We start from the raw sequence: 15281 nt of genomic DNA, 5'->3' as shown, positions 1-15281 counted from the left end.
TGGGTTCTGCCAGCTTAGTGGATAAAAACAAGGCCAGGAAGCTTCAGAAAAATCTACAGCTGAGGCCCTCTCTTGGCTCCTCTGAGCAGGGGATGAAGCTTCCTCTAAGCTAAGGCTTCCTCTAGCCTCTTGAACTTCCACAAGGCAACAGGCCAAGGTTTCCCTGGCCTAGAGGAGTTAGCTGTGTTTGGCTTCGTGGTGCAGATGGAACAGCTGGGTCCAACTCCTATGGGTCAAGGACTGCTGGAACTCTATGCAAGGGTCCTGGTGAGGCCAGAAGTGTTTGCATTTCCAACAAGGTGCCAGGTGATGTATATGCTGCTGGTCCATGGGCCACACTTGGAATAAAAAGATTTTAGATTTTTGTGGCTTCTACTAAGTTACCATTCTGTTTTAACGTAATGAGTAGTATTGTTTAGGATTTTTATATATATACACACACACACACACACATATATATGTACACACATACACACACATATATATATGGCAAGTTGTTTTTGTTTGCAGTTTTATTTCTCCTTGTAAAATGGACATAATGGTACCTACTTCATAGATTGTTATGAATTAAATGGGATGATCTATATAAAATATCAGCACTGCCCTCATGGAGTCTAGTGAAGGGGGCAGATAACACATAGGCAAACACCTGTAACAATAAGATGTCAAGTACGAGAAGGAAGAGTATAAGATACTGTGATAGTAAGAGGGACGAGTAACCTATTGAGATAAAATGGCCAGAGAGGAAGAGCTGAGAATTGAGCAGAGACCTAAGTAAAGGATGAGAGGGAGCTGGCCATATGAAGAGCTGGTATTAATAGAATGGGGTTCCAGGCAGAAGGAATAGCCTATACCAAGGCCTTAAGGTGGGAAAGAGCTTAACACCATCAAAGGGAGAAAAGAAGGCCCCTGTGGCTGAACCATAGAGAGGGCAAGGGAGACTGACATCAGATGAATTGGCTGTATAGATAGGGCCCAGGCCATACAGGGCCTTGAAGTCAAAGTATGGAATTTGGATTTTTTTCCCATGGGTAATGCTCCTGTCCCTGGATCTCAGTATCATGGTTGGATCCAGACCTCTTCTCCACTCATCTGCTTCTTCACTGAGCACCTACTTCTAGACTTTTTTCCCCCTCCCTTTGGCCAGAACATGAGTTACAATCCTGGCTGATGCTTCCCTATGCCTACTATGTCCTCAGGCTAATTTATTACCTGTTAAAACACTTTCCAGACCCTAGGTTCCATTTGTATAACCCGATTCCTTCTCATTTTTTTCACTAGGCTCTGATCAGAGCATCTGCGATACCCACTTCTGCCCCCTAATGCGGTATCAGGTCCGTATCCCGCCTGATTGGACTTCTCTGCCACGTGGCAGTGAAAATCAAGAACAAAGCCCTAGCAGTAGTCAGGCAGATGAACACAATGAAAGGGACTGAAGAAGGAGGAACAGTTTGGGATCTATTAATTGGTGGAAAGAAGAGGAGATACATAATTTTTATATGTTAGAATCATGGCTTCAAGAGATTTTTTAAAAAGAGCTTGAAAGAAGCTGGTTGGATTCATCTAGTCCACTCTCCTTTATTTGCATATTTGAAAAACTGGCTGTAAAGAGGAGAAATGACGTGGTGTGGGTCACAGACAGTGCAATTGGCAGAATGTTGACCTTTCTTAGTTTCCTATAAGTTAGCTCCTGTGTCTTTTGCTTCCTTCTTATACTTTTTACAGCTTTTATTTAGCCTTTGATTTTTAATCAATGCTTCTCTTTCCTTTGGGCAGTGGTAGTGGCTGTTTTGCTGACGGCCGTCTCCCCTGCACCTGGTCCTTATGCAGGGTGAGTGATTTATGTCAGGTCCCTAACTGAGAATTCAGTGTTGGATTTTGCACTGTACCACACTACTTCTGGGCCATCTTCCATTACTGATTGTAAGTCATTTCTCTGGTTAGCTGAGTCTTGGCTGCATGGGGAGTATAGGCAAGTGAAATCTACAGAAACTGCAGACTTCATCCCCTTTTACCATTTCTCTGAATTTGGATAGCCTCCCATTTCTTCCCCATAATGGGGATAATGCTTTGTTTATTGTGTTAATGTTATCTATCTTCCCTCTCTAGAAAGATAGCACTATGAGGGCAGGGACAATTGTTGGTGCTGTTCATTGCTCTGTCTCCATTGCCTAGAACAATGCATGGCCTATGATACACAAAATGAAGTGTGACTCATCATAGCCATCAAGATCTGAAAGTGTGGATTGTCCTGAAGATTGTTGCTCCCTGCAAATGAGTTGTTTATACTTTGTAGAGAATAAGATTATTCAAATGCTGGGCAGTCAAGGAGGGACTCTTGAGAGAGGAACCTATAAATAAGAGCCCATTATCTGACCCTGAGGACTCACTTCTGGCTTTGCCTTTCATTTGCTGTGTCATCTTGAGTGAAGTACTCAACCTCTCTGAGCCTCACTTTTCTGTAAAATGGAGATGATAATACTACCTAGCTCTTAGAGCTGTTGTGAGAATCAAGTGAAATCATTGATTTCAATTATGTTCTACACAGTGCCTGACACATACTCAGCACTCAATAAGTATGACCTGAGAGGAGTGTCATTAAACTTGGAATGTTACTCTATTCCTGCTAGCAGTTACACATGCATGCCAGGTTTTACTTCATAAATCATAACTAAACCTTTCCCATAGGACTATGTTATTTAGTGAAGTTTCATATTCACTTTGACCATCAAATAAATGTAGAAATCATCAGTTCTGGCTATGTAAAGTTTACTGAAAATGTTGATGAACAACAACCCAGGATTCAGCACAAAAAAATAAATCCTGCTTGATGTTAAAGACAGGAATATAAATCAGAAAACAAACATATCTGTAGTACTGTAATATTTAAATGCCTTCTCATAAACACTTAAGATTCTCATTAGTCCAACATCAGAAAAACGATAAATATTAATAATTGTCATCAAAGGAAAGCTTAGAAATCAAAGCAGAGTAAACAACTGTTGTATTTCAAGGATTACATAATACTGCAAGCATTTTTAATTAAACACCCCAAAACTCTATTTTTAAAAAACTTTCCGTATGAGTTGGTTTATTTTTATCCAGTATACAAACTAAGATGGATATACATTTAATCAGAAAAAAATGCAGGTAATTTGTTGAGCCAGATCATGTTCTCAAAGATTTAGGTTGTGTTGTATGTCTACAAAAGAGACCCACATGTGTCTGAGGCAACCCTCCATCTCCATTGATCTCTAATTCTATTTCAGGAAGATTCTATTGGAAATGGGCCCTAGGTAGATCATGTAAGGGCATGGGTGCTTCCTGTCTTCATTGTGGGTTCTTTCCTGAAGAGCCTCTCTTCTCAGGTCATGTTGCTGCTGCTCTGAATGGGCCAGGAAGTATATGCAGCAGTCCCAGGGTCAGGAGGGAGCAGAGGGAGGGAGGACAGTCTACTGCCATCACTCTGAATCTATCAGGCTTTTCCTTCCTGCTTTCACAGTACCTGAGATAGCTGACTCAACATGAGATGGCTTCATCATGTCAACTGGCATTTGGGAGACCCGGGTTTTAGTTCTGGCTCTCCCACTGCCTTACGCACGTCTCTTTTCTCTGGGCCTCCCTTTCCACATCTGTAAAGCGAGGGCTTGGATCTGATCATTCTGAAGTCCTATTCCTCTCCAACATTCTGTGACCTGGGTAGAGCGCTTCAGGGACCTGATAAGCCCTTTTCCCTGCCCTCTGCAGAAGGGTAATTCTGGAGTGGCTGACTTTGGAACCAGTCAGAGCTGTAGCTCATCTTAGGTAACTCATTTAAGTTCTCAGTTTCCTCATCCATTAAATGAGAATAGTGCAAGATTGTTGTCAACACAAGAGACGTCACTGGGAAAGCATCTAGAGCTGCATTTGGTAGGTCACAGGGATTGAATAATGATGCTGTGTTATTATTACTACATACTATATTTATATAACAATATATATTTATATTTCTATATTTATATTTTATTGTATATTATATTTATATATTATAACATATAATATATAATATACTATATATTATCTCAAAATATATTATTATATTATTGTTTTAATATATAAATATAGTAAATATAGTATATTGTTATACACTATGTTTATATCTTGACTTAGCACTTTCTTGGCACTTTATACCACAGTTTTCTTATCTAAAAATGGGGATAGTAAGAGAACTTACCTCATTGGTTAGTCGTGAGGATTAAATGAGATAATACATGAAAACACATAGGGCACTTTCTGGTACATATTAAGCACTAATGACATGTTAGTGATTATTTTAGCTATGATTTTATTATTGGTCACAATACCTTGCTTTTTGTGAAAGCACTGGACAGGACAAGGTGAATGGGGTAGTTATGTTCTCTAATACACATGCTGAAGTCAATTTCCAGTGGTCTAAAAAAACCCAACATTTTCCCTAAACATCTCATTTATCATAGGGAAAGCTAAGTAAATGATACTGAATCTGCATTTAAAAGTCAAGTATCTGTATCCAACATGGGTTCTTTTTTTTTGAGATGGAGTCTCGCTCTGTCATCCAGGCTGGAGTGCAGTGGCGCAATCTCAGCTCACTGCAACCTCCGCCTCCTGGTTTCAAGCGATTCTTCTGTCTCAGCCTCCCAAGTAGCTGGAACTATAGGCACATACCACCGCGCCGAGCTAATTTTTCCAACATAGGTTCTTAAACCAGGATGCTTGGGCCTCTTTAAAACCTAAAATTTCAGGTCCATGATCTATCTGCACATAATAATTGAAAGCAAGTTAAAAGAGACCTTACTTTTTTTTTTTTTTTAAATTAGATTACTATGGCCAGGCACCGAACTAAGATCTTTGTGTAGATTTCGTATTTCATCCTCATAGCAACTCTATGGAGTCGATACTTGTATTATCCTTGTTTTACATATGAGAAAACTGAAGCTCAGAGAGGTTAAACAAGGGCTCAAGGACACCCAGTTGGCAAGTGGTGAGCCTAAGATATGGACCCAGGCCATCCGGCTAGGGAGCTTGAGCTATAATAGCTAATGTCCTTAGGTGGCAAAAAGGTCAGACCTGCCTGATAGCTACCTTTTCTGTAAAATGAAGTCTAATGGATAAGGACAAGGATATAAAAGGACTTGCTTTTTATCAATGACATAGCAAATTAACATTCATTTTTATTGTTTTCAAGATCATTCCATTTCAAGTGAGGGGATGAATTTCAATACAAATTAGACTTATTTAAGGAAACATCAATATTTTTCTCAAAGTGGCAGTATCAAAACCTTATGAAATTAAAGAAAATGTACTGCATTTATACAATGCAAATTTATTTGGAAAAAAATTTCTTTATCATTTTCTGTAGCTTAGCTTGCAGCTGTTGTCATGTCTGTTTTTAAAACACAAAAATAAATTGTTTCTTTTTAAGTCCATTGGATCTGCAGGCAGGTATTAGACAAAGTTGGTGTGGATGAGTTGAATATCTTGGTCGGAGGGCCCAGAATATTCTGTAAGAAGGTGCTATTTAGAAGAAATTTTCATACCAACTGCATAAGAAAATAAATTTGGAGGATTTAAAAAAATATAGAAATGCTCAAAAAATAAAATAACATTGCATTTCACCCATTCGTGATAGCACTATCAATATTTCAGTGTATACTTTTTTCCCATTGTTTTTATTGCATGCATATATTTGTTCTGTTAGTTTTCTAACAGCGAATGGACACATTTTTCTAAATTTGGATAATACTTTACATATAGTTTTGTTTTGTTTTCACTCATCAATATATTGTATGCATTTTCCCATGGCATTAATGTCTACAGAGTACTCCACTGTTAGAACATGACATTATTTTTTAATCTATCCCATGTGGTCAACGTATAGGTTTTCCCCACCGTTTTTTCTGATGTATTTGCATGTATGCATAATCACATTCATGATTTTTTTCTTAGGAGACATTTCCAGGAGTGGGAATGCTGGGCCACATTGTAAAGCTGTAGGAGTAGCTGCCTGGTGTTTCTTTGCTGCAAGCAGTGCTCCCCTGTGAACCTAGAATCCTCACTAACAACTTCTCCTGGGCTCTACTTCCCAGGAGCTTCAGAGAAGAGAATATAGAGCCAGAAGCTAGTGGGGCAATTAACCACATCAGTCTTCAGTTTCTGCTGGTTGATCAAAGAAACATGTTGGGTTACCTATACTGGCCTTAATGTGTCATGTTTTATTTAATGGGTTCCTATGTCAGCTTCAAATGCTTTCAGCTGCAAGTAACCTGCTTAAAAAGAATAGAGGTTTGTTTCTTCCACATAAAACGAAGTCTAGAAATGGTTGGCTTTGGCTTTGGTTCAGCAGCTCAGAGATGTCAAAGAGAGTGTATCTTGTAGTTCTTGGTCTAACCATAATGGCCACAGAATTGCTGCAGCTGAAGCAATCATCATGCTTGTATTCAGGGAGTCAGGAGGAGGTGAGAGAACAGACAGATGAATGAGACACATTCTTGATCCTGGGAGTTGTTAGCCTGATTAAAAAAGTAGTGCTTTTTTCTCATATTGCAGAGATAATAGAAAATATATTTCATTATAGAAAATATATTTCACCCATAATCTTGCCACTCAGGTAATCACTACTCTCATATTGGTGTCTATCCTTCTAGTCTAGTTAGAAATGCACAAATGCACAAAAAATGGGATTGCCCACTTATATACTGTTTTGTAACTGGCCTTTTTAATCAGCATTTAGCTCAGTGTCTAGTACCTGGTAGATGCTCTAAAGAATTTACTGAAAAATTAATGAATGATTTAAAAAATATACTATGAATACTTTTCTATGCCACTGAGTATTCTACAGTATATGTTTTACAGTATAGTTTTAGACAATTGCATATTACTGAATTGTTTAGATGGTCCATAATTTCCTTCACTGATTCTCTATTATTTTACATGTAGATTAAAACAGGTTTTTTAAACTATGATAAATAATTCTGCAGTGAATGTGTATGTGTATACACAAATCTCTTATTTTCTTAGATAACTTCCTTTCAAAAGTTGAATTTCTGGGTCTAGGGATATGCTAGTTTTAAAGACTTTGATGTATACCACCGAATTGCCCTCTGCAAATGTGTCACTAACACCAGCAATGAGAGTTATAATCTTTTAGCTCTTTATTTTTACAAAACAATATAAAAATGTATAAAGTGAAATTTTGTTCTTGCTCCTCTTCTCATACCCTCATCTTTGTACCCATCTCCCTTAAGGTAGCCACTTTTATTAGTACACAGGCAAATATTATGTAGGTTATTTTCCTTCCTTTCTTATATAAAAATATTGTACCATACACATTGTTCTGTACCTTGCTTTATTTGGTTTGACTGCTATATAATGTTCCATTATGTGAATATTCTATTTATTTACCTGTTCTCCTGTCTAGTCTTATTTGAAGCCTGTGTCTTTTCAGCCAAACTGGGCCCAAGTGAACCTTCATATTCTGGTCCTGCTGCTAGGCCTAATAGGAGCAGGCAGCTGTATCTTAATTTCCTAGTCCTGTGGTCTGGCCTACTACACATTTTGACTGCCTCCCAGGGCATACTTGGTAGTGTCTGAAATATTCTGAATCTTCTAAGAAGGGAGAGAATTTCAAAGGTACGTTTCTCCTCTTGAAGACCTCCCTGGTCCTCTCCTGGCTTTGATTGGGAGAGAGTTTCATCTTTTAGTTTAGGTAGAGAGCCAACCCCTCCTCCTCCAAGGGATGGTGGGCTTATATGGGAATTATGACTCACAGACCTTTTAAAGAATTTCATCTCATAGAGTGCTGGCTCCCTTGTATGTTTATGGAATACGTTTTTTCTTTTTTCTTTTGAGACAAGGTCTTGCTCTGTCCCTCAGGCTGAAGTGCAGTGGCAAGATCTCAGCTCACTGCAACCTTCACCTCCCTGGTTCAAGCGATTCTCGTGCCTCAGCCTCCCAGGAAGCTGGGATTACAGGTGTACACCATGGTGTCCGGCTAATTTTTGTATTTTTTTTTTTTTGTAGAGACAGGGTTTCGCCATGTTGGCCAGGCTGGATTTCAGAGGCTGTAAACATAATTTTTGAATTAGGAAGTGAGATACAACGGGAGCTGATGTAGGATTGCCAACTTTTAATTCTGCCAAGCAAAGACATTTAAATAATTATTTTTTTTAAATTTTTCTCATTTTGCTAGGTATTGGTTAAAAACAATATTATGGTTTGGTCCTGGTTTGTCAGCTGGTCCTTAGCAATCCTTACTCTAGTCTAATTGCTTCATTTCTGAGAATCAGAAAATTTAAGTGTGTGATGGTATTAGGCCATTCTTGCATTGCTATAAATAAATACTGGAGACTCAGTAATTTATAAAGAATAGACATTTGTTGGCTCACAGATCTTCAGGCTGTACAAGGATGGTGCTGGCATCTGCTCGGTTTTTGGGGAGGCTTCAGGGAGCTTTTACTCTTGGCAGAAGACAAAATGGGAGCAGTCATATATGGCAAGAGCAGGAGCAAGAGGATAGTAAGGGGAGGTGCCATACACTTTTGCACAACCAGATCTCACAAGAACTCACTCACTGTTATGAGGACAGCACCAAGAGGGTACTGCTAAACCATTCATGAAAAATTCACCTCCGTCATCCAATTACCTCTCACTAGGCTCCACCTCTAACACTGGGAATTACAATTTAACATGAGATTTGGGGGAATAACTACCCAAACTACCTCAGTGATCCAAGTTTTTCTCATTGTGTCTTGGCATTGTCAAGTTGGAAATACTAAGATATAATCAGAATTTGCTTATTTTTTATAGCTAAAGACAAAAAAGCAAGGGGAAGGGACTTTTTAAGGTGGCAACCAAACTCTGTGTATACCTCACTTCCCTTACTGGGTTAAACTGCCTAAGGATCTTGACCCGATGCACCAAGGAGAAATGGTTACTGGACTGATCTAGAAGGAAGGCTAGTGGATGTTTATTCCAGCCTCCTGAACAATATAAACATCCCTTCTCCAGTATTTCTGGAAAACGATGTATCTGGTCTCTACTTACGTATATTTAACAGTAGAGAGATCCCTACTGCATAAATTAGCTGTCATTACACCTGTTGATATATTGTTCTAAGGTCTACACATGCTTCCCAGTAAATCTGAACCCATTAATAGTGACAGTATTATGTACTGAAAACTTACTTTGTTCCAGGCCCTGTGCTGCACACTTGACATACCTCCTTAATCTCTGACCTGTGAGATGAGTATTTCTATTGCCTCCAGTTTCCTAATGAGGGCCTGGTTCTCAGAGGGCTAGAGTTATTAGCACTGGGTAACACAGCTAGTAAGGTACTACAGCTAGCTAAGTAATTGGGAGTTATATTCGTTTCCTAGAGCTACTGTAACCAATTGCTACAAATTTGGTGGCTTAAAACAACAGAAATTTATTTCCTCACAGTGCTGGAGTACAGAAGTCCAAAATCAAGGTGTTGGCAGGGCCATACTCCCTCAACAGGCTCTAGGGGAGAATCCTTCCTTGCCTCTTCCAGCTTCTGGTGGCCCCAAGCATTCTTGGCTTGCAGCCACATAACTGTTTGCTTCATTTGGCCTTCTCTTCGGTATCTTCTTCTCTCCTGTCTGTCTCCATCTGCCTTTCTTTTGTAAGGACACTGATCATTATATTTAGAGCTCACCCAGACAATCCAGTATCATCTTATCTCAAGATTTTTAATTACATTTGCAAAGACTTTTTTTTTTTTTTTTTCCTAATAAAGTAATACTTGCAGGCTCCAGGGATTTGATGCAGACATATTGGAGGGTTGGGGAGTGGCATTCAACCCAGTACAGGTTTTTACACTAGTGCTCTGATTCCAGAATCTGTGCTCTGCTCTACTATACAATATCTTGTGAAGTGACACAGAGAAAATCCATTTTCCCTTCCGCATGATAAGAAAAGACTGGCTTTCTCGCTCAGTGCTGTATCTCCTTTGCCTTGCATGATACCTTGTATAGAGGAAGTGCTCAGTAAAACAGAATGGCTTTATTGATGAGTGAGGCATCGAATATATGAAGGTAGTTTTGCTGTCTCCCATTACTTTTCTCCAGGCTGAATATCCCTGGGTTGCTTATGTGAAGTTCAGAACCTCTCACCATTCTAGTTGCCCTCTTGGAGGTATTTTCCAATTTGGCCAATATTCCTCCTAAAATATGCCTTTCAGGTTGAACTCTAGATAAGACCTAAGTAACAGATGTAGGGGAAGCAAAATTTCACCTTTACCTTCTTAGGGTTTTTGGCTGGGCTTAAAAATTAAATTGATATAAGGCAGATTAATAGGAGAAAAGCATACAAATTTATTTAATATAAGTTTTTTTTGTGACATGGGAGCCCTCATAAGGAAATGAAGACCCAAAGATGAAGTTAGAATTGAACACTTTTTTTTTTTTTTTTTTTTTTTGAGACGGGGTCTCGCTCTGTCACCCAGGCTGGAGTGCAGTGGCCGGATCTCAGCTCACTGCAAGCTCCGCCTCCCGGGTTCACGCCATTCTCCTGCCTCAGCCTCCCGAGTAGCTGGGACTACAGGCGCCCGCCACCTCGCCCGGCTAGTTTTTTTGTATTTTTTAGTAGAGACGGGGTTTCACCGGGTTCGCCAGGATGGTCTCGATCTCCTGACCTTGTGATCCGCCCGTCTCGGCCTCCCAAAGTGCTGGGATTACAGGCTTGAGCCACCGCGCCTGGCCAGAATTGAACACTTTTATATGGAATTGGATAAACGGTAGTAACCTGTGAAGATGTGACAAGGCAAAGGGGCTTGGGCCAGGATATTTAACTGGGTGGAGAAGTTATGAGGAAAATAAGAGCTAGTTTAATAATGTTTGTTTGTACAGAATTCTCTTGGTCTCAGTGTTCCACCCTTGATGATAAGAATGTTACTTTCCTTCTGGTGTAAGAAGAATATTTTCCATACAGGGATTTTAGCTCTTGCTTTTATGAAGAAAAAGAAGAGGGTCAGAATTCCCTTCTTGCACCTACTGTTTTTTTTTGTTATTTTTTTTTTAAATTATTTTTTATAAGTGCCTTTAGCTTAAAAATAATTCTTATGCCAATGTGGTATATTTTGGGATGGCATGTTCTGCCACCTTTCACACAGTAGAATGTTAATTCTTGTGGTTTGTACACTATATTGCTTTAAAGTAGTTGTAGATTGTGTTTACTTTAGAGCAGCTGCTAAAGTCATTGCTAGTGATTAATAACTAAAGACATTTTTTAAAAACCTCTCCCCGTATTAGTAGCCCTACTCAGTCACTGAGTTTTTAGGCCAAATTCAACCCTCAGTTTTGCTAGTACAATTTTTATTGATTTTGGATTCTGGGAATGGATTTTGAGTTTGGAAAGAAAATAATCCGAACATCACACTCAGGGGTTTAGTAGAAAGGGCAAACATACTCATGAATATATCCGGTTTTTCCTCTCCATTCCAATTTGTTGATCCCATGGAAAAAAGTTCTATGCTGTAAGAGAGATGAATAATGATCCAAAAACAATTTTCTGCAAGAACAAATCAGAATTTTCATGACCAAATATTAGAGAAAAAGAAGCTCTTATTTCCACTCATTGTGGCATGTAGTTGGCACAGTCTTTTGTTTTTTTATAAATCACATTTACCAACTGCTTATATTAATTTTCATGTACTTATACCCTGAACAAATTTATGCTTTTGGTATTGTATGTGCTGCAAGTTTCACTGCTGTCAAAACATATTTTTAAAAATAACCCATGGGTTTTAACCAGTATAGTCAAGATAAATTAGATTTTTTAAAGTAAAATCTACCTTAATATTTAGATCAGCAAGAAAATGTGATTATGATTAACTTTTGCCCTTATGTGGCAAGATAGGACAGAGGTATACTAATGCTTAAAAAATTTTTTTAAAGTTAATTTTCTAAACTAGGGATTGAAATAAGGAAAAGGTAATAACTCCCAATGGTGGACTCGATGGCGTCATTTACTCCATTATACTTTCTACTGAGTCCTGAGGCCTTTGCCTTAATGGTTTCTTTGAAAGGAAACATTTTCAGGAGAAAAGTCCTCCGCTTGTCACTCTTCTCTCTCACCTCTTATCTGGCTGCTCTAATACTTCTGACCTTAACTTAAATGTCTTTTCCTCAGAGAAACCTTTACTGACCTGAAAGACTTGGTTAGTTCTTATATTGTAAGCTCTCTTAGTACCTTCTACTTTTTTTTTTTCAGGCTTCATTATATTAATCTCAATTGCTTGTTAATATTTGTCCTTTATCCTAGACTGTATACTCTAAGAGGGCAAGGGCTGTGTCTGTTTTCAGCATTCTACTTGTTTTCAGCATTCTACCCATTTCAGTGTCTGGCTCATACCACATGCTTACTAAACATTTCTTGACTAATTGGCTGGAGGATGAAAAAAGTCATGTAAGGGTATATGGGAACAGCAATTTTAACAATTATTTGCTTTTGCATTTGTGTATGTATGGACATTAAACTAATAATGGTGAACTTTTTTCTCTTCTTTTCTCTTTCCTTTTCTCTCTCTCACTGTCTGTGTTTTGAGTACCACTGCATCAGATTACTGAAGTAGAAAGAATGGTTGACATTCTGTTTTAAAGTGACCATGTATTTGACCCACTTCTTCTCGAGTAATGTCATCACGATTGTATCTCATTGCTGTGGGTTCTCGGAGGCTGACAGGCGGAACAAGTTGCTTCAGCACACAGTCCTCATCTGTCATACAGAACAGCTTGCAGATTCTTATTATGTGAATGAAATATGGAGAGAGGGATCTTTTTCTTCCTGGGCTATCAGGGTAATTGAAAGTAACCATATCAGGGCATGAAGGGGAAATGCAGGAAAATAGACTGCCTTTGTGAAGGGCAACTCATCTGCTCTCAGAACTGCAGGTGTGTAGCCTCGTCTCCAAATGCAAAGGCCTGGGAAGTATTTCCCGTTATCATAAGTCCTGAGATTTGACTAGCACCTTCTTTCAATAAGGAAAATGCCTTGCTTCTCGTTACCTCCCCTCAGTGCCTGATGAGATGCCACGACTGTTGTCTTTGGACGTATCTCCCATGGGACTAGGGGCACAGGGCTTTTTGTGTTCTTTAGACAGGGAAGAAAACTGTTTTAGTATTCCAGATCAATAAACTGTAGTAGAAAATTGGAAATGTGCTATGAAAAATCATTAAGCAGAGAAATTCTACTGTTCCTGGGTTTTGGATCAGAAGAAATAAATAACACTTTACTGCTCTTATAGTTAATATTTTACAAGCTTGGCCCTAGTGAAATAGAATATCAGATACTGCTGTATCAATGACACTTTACCTTAAATGATTTGGTCCTGTAGATAGAAATTGTATTTATAGAATTGTTTTAGTTAACAGGAAGCATTTTACTTAACACTGGTGAAAAGTACTAACATGGTGATGGAAAACAAGCTACAACTCAGCAGTCATTCAAGTCATGACTTTGTTATATTTTGAGATAGCTTTAAAATCACTTAGTCCAGTAAAACTCTAAAGTACTCTAACTGCCACGTTGCTTTATCTAATTTATGAAACAGAGGCAAAGGAATCAACAATAACCTCCATTTACCATTATTAGATTAGCTATTACTGAAACCGCAGAAAGTATATAACGCTTTACTTTGTGTTCACTTGAATTTGGTTATTAAGCTTTGATGGAACTTTCATTTAACCAAATGCCTTTGTTTACAACAATAAGCATGTTAAGTCTATTGTGTTCTGAATTTGGTATGACCGTTTTAGAACATGCCTCCTGTAAAGGCATGTTAAAGTTACAGATTCTATTCATTTGTGTTCTGTCAAACATTTTCAATTTAATCCAGTTAGGGTCTCATTTTTCTTTCCAAGTTTCAAAAAGATATATATGTTTTTCTGTTTGAGGCCCCTACTTTTTCAAGAATATAACCAGGCATTAACAAACATGAAACTACTCATAGCAACTACATAAAAATTGATTTTTCAAAATTGAATAAGCATCTGGTGGTCTGAAAATGTTTTATACCTGATATTTAAAAGATATTTTGACTATTGCCAGAAGGAATCAATTCCGTCATGCTGTTTCCCTTGCAGATGCTGTCATATGCCACAGTGTTGTGTAGAGCACAGGCTCTGGAGGAAGGGCAGACTTGGATTTGCACTTCAACTCTGCCGCTTACGTGCCTGTGACCTTGACTTTACCTCTTAAGGAGGTCAGTGAACTGTAACTGCCCTTTCCTCAGTGTGTAACAGAGTTCATAATAGTACTTATCTCATAGTGTTATATAAGAGAAGATTTGTGTAAATACCTCAAACATGTGACTATTATTATAATTAATGTGTGTGCGTATATATGTGTGTGTGTGTGTCCATCCACACTGTATATATATGTACATGCTGCCGATTTGAGTGACACCTTATTGATTCTAAATTAGGTTACACTGGTGGAAATGCTGTCATCCTTTCAGTGCTTAATGTTCTGGTATCGTGGCCATATCTAAAAGTAACATGGGCTGGATGCAGTGGCTCATGCCTGTAATCCCAGCACTATGGGAGGCCGAGGTGGGCGGATCAGCTGAGGTCAGGAGTACAAGACCAGCCTGGCCAACATGGTAAAAGCTGGTCTCTATTAAAAATACAAAAATTAGCCGGATGTGGTGTCATGTGCCCATAGTCCCAGCTACTCGGGAGGCTGAGGCAGGAGAATCGCTTGAACCCGGGAGGCAGAGTGAGCCGAGATCATGTCATTGCATTCCAGCCTGGGCAACAAGAACGAGACTCCATGTCAATAAAATAAAATAAAATAAAATAAAATAAAATAGTAACATGAAGCATGATTACCATTTTGGGTCTAGTCAGAGCCACAGCTTGAAGACAAATTACCATGTAGGTAGTCATTTCAGTTGCTGAGATTGGAACCCATGAACCAAATCCCTACTCCAAAGAAGTATTACTTTTAAAGTGGAATTTTATTTCAGTTCTTTTGGATTGACATAAAAGCTAGAATAAGGAATGTTGTAAATATGTGAACTAGAAATATACAGCTCTTAGGGATCCCAGCTACAGTATATTGTTTTTCACTGACCTTATTTATTTCCCAGATCTATTAAGCTTCTATCTGCCTTGCTCTCTTTGCATTTTTCATCTTCATCTCTGTCCTTTACAGCCACGTTTTTGGGGTAGTAGAGATGGGCTTGGGTAAATACACACTGTTTCAGCCAGTGTCCTTTGGACCACTAACCCATAGAGGAGCAATAG

At 38.7% G+C, this 15281-nt stretch overlaps 1 protein-coding gene across 19 annotated transcripts in view; it reads left to right on the top strand.

Annotated features, from left to right (window-relative positions):
- The window catches only part of FHIT (fragile histidine triad diadenosine triphosphatase), a 1487537-nt gene that overhangs the window by 11448 nt on the left and 1460808 nt on the right, over positions 1-15281 (top strand). For 2 of the 19 annotated variants that reach the window (XM_065540866.1, XM_065540865.1), the window contains exon 2: positions 14118-14236. The exons of the other annotated variants lie outside the window; for them this stretch is intronic. The gene's annotated coding sequence lies outside the window, so the exon portion shown is untranslated. The remainder of the gene's footprint in view (positions 1-14117; positions 14237-15281) is intronic. 19 annotated transcript variants of the gene reach the window in all.

Source organism: Macaca fascicularis, chromosome 2 (assembly GCF_037993035.2).
Source record: "Macaca fascicularis isolate 582-1 chromosome 2, T2T-MFA8v1.1".
NCBI classification, from domain to species: Eukaryota; Metazoa; Chordata; class Mammalia; order Primates; family Cercopithecidae; genus Macaca; species Macaca fascicularis.
The sequence above is the reverse complement of the archived record's forward strand: the minus strand, read 5'-3'. Positions and strand labels throughout refer to the sequence as shown.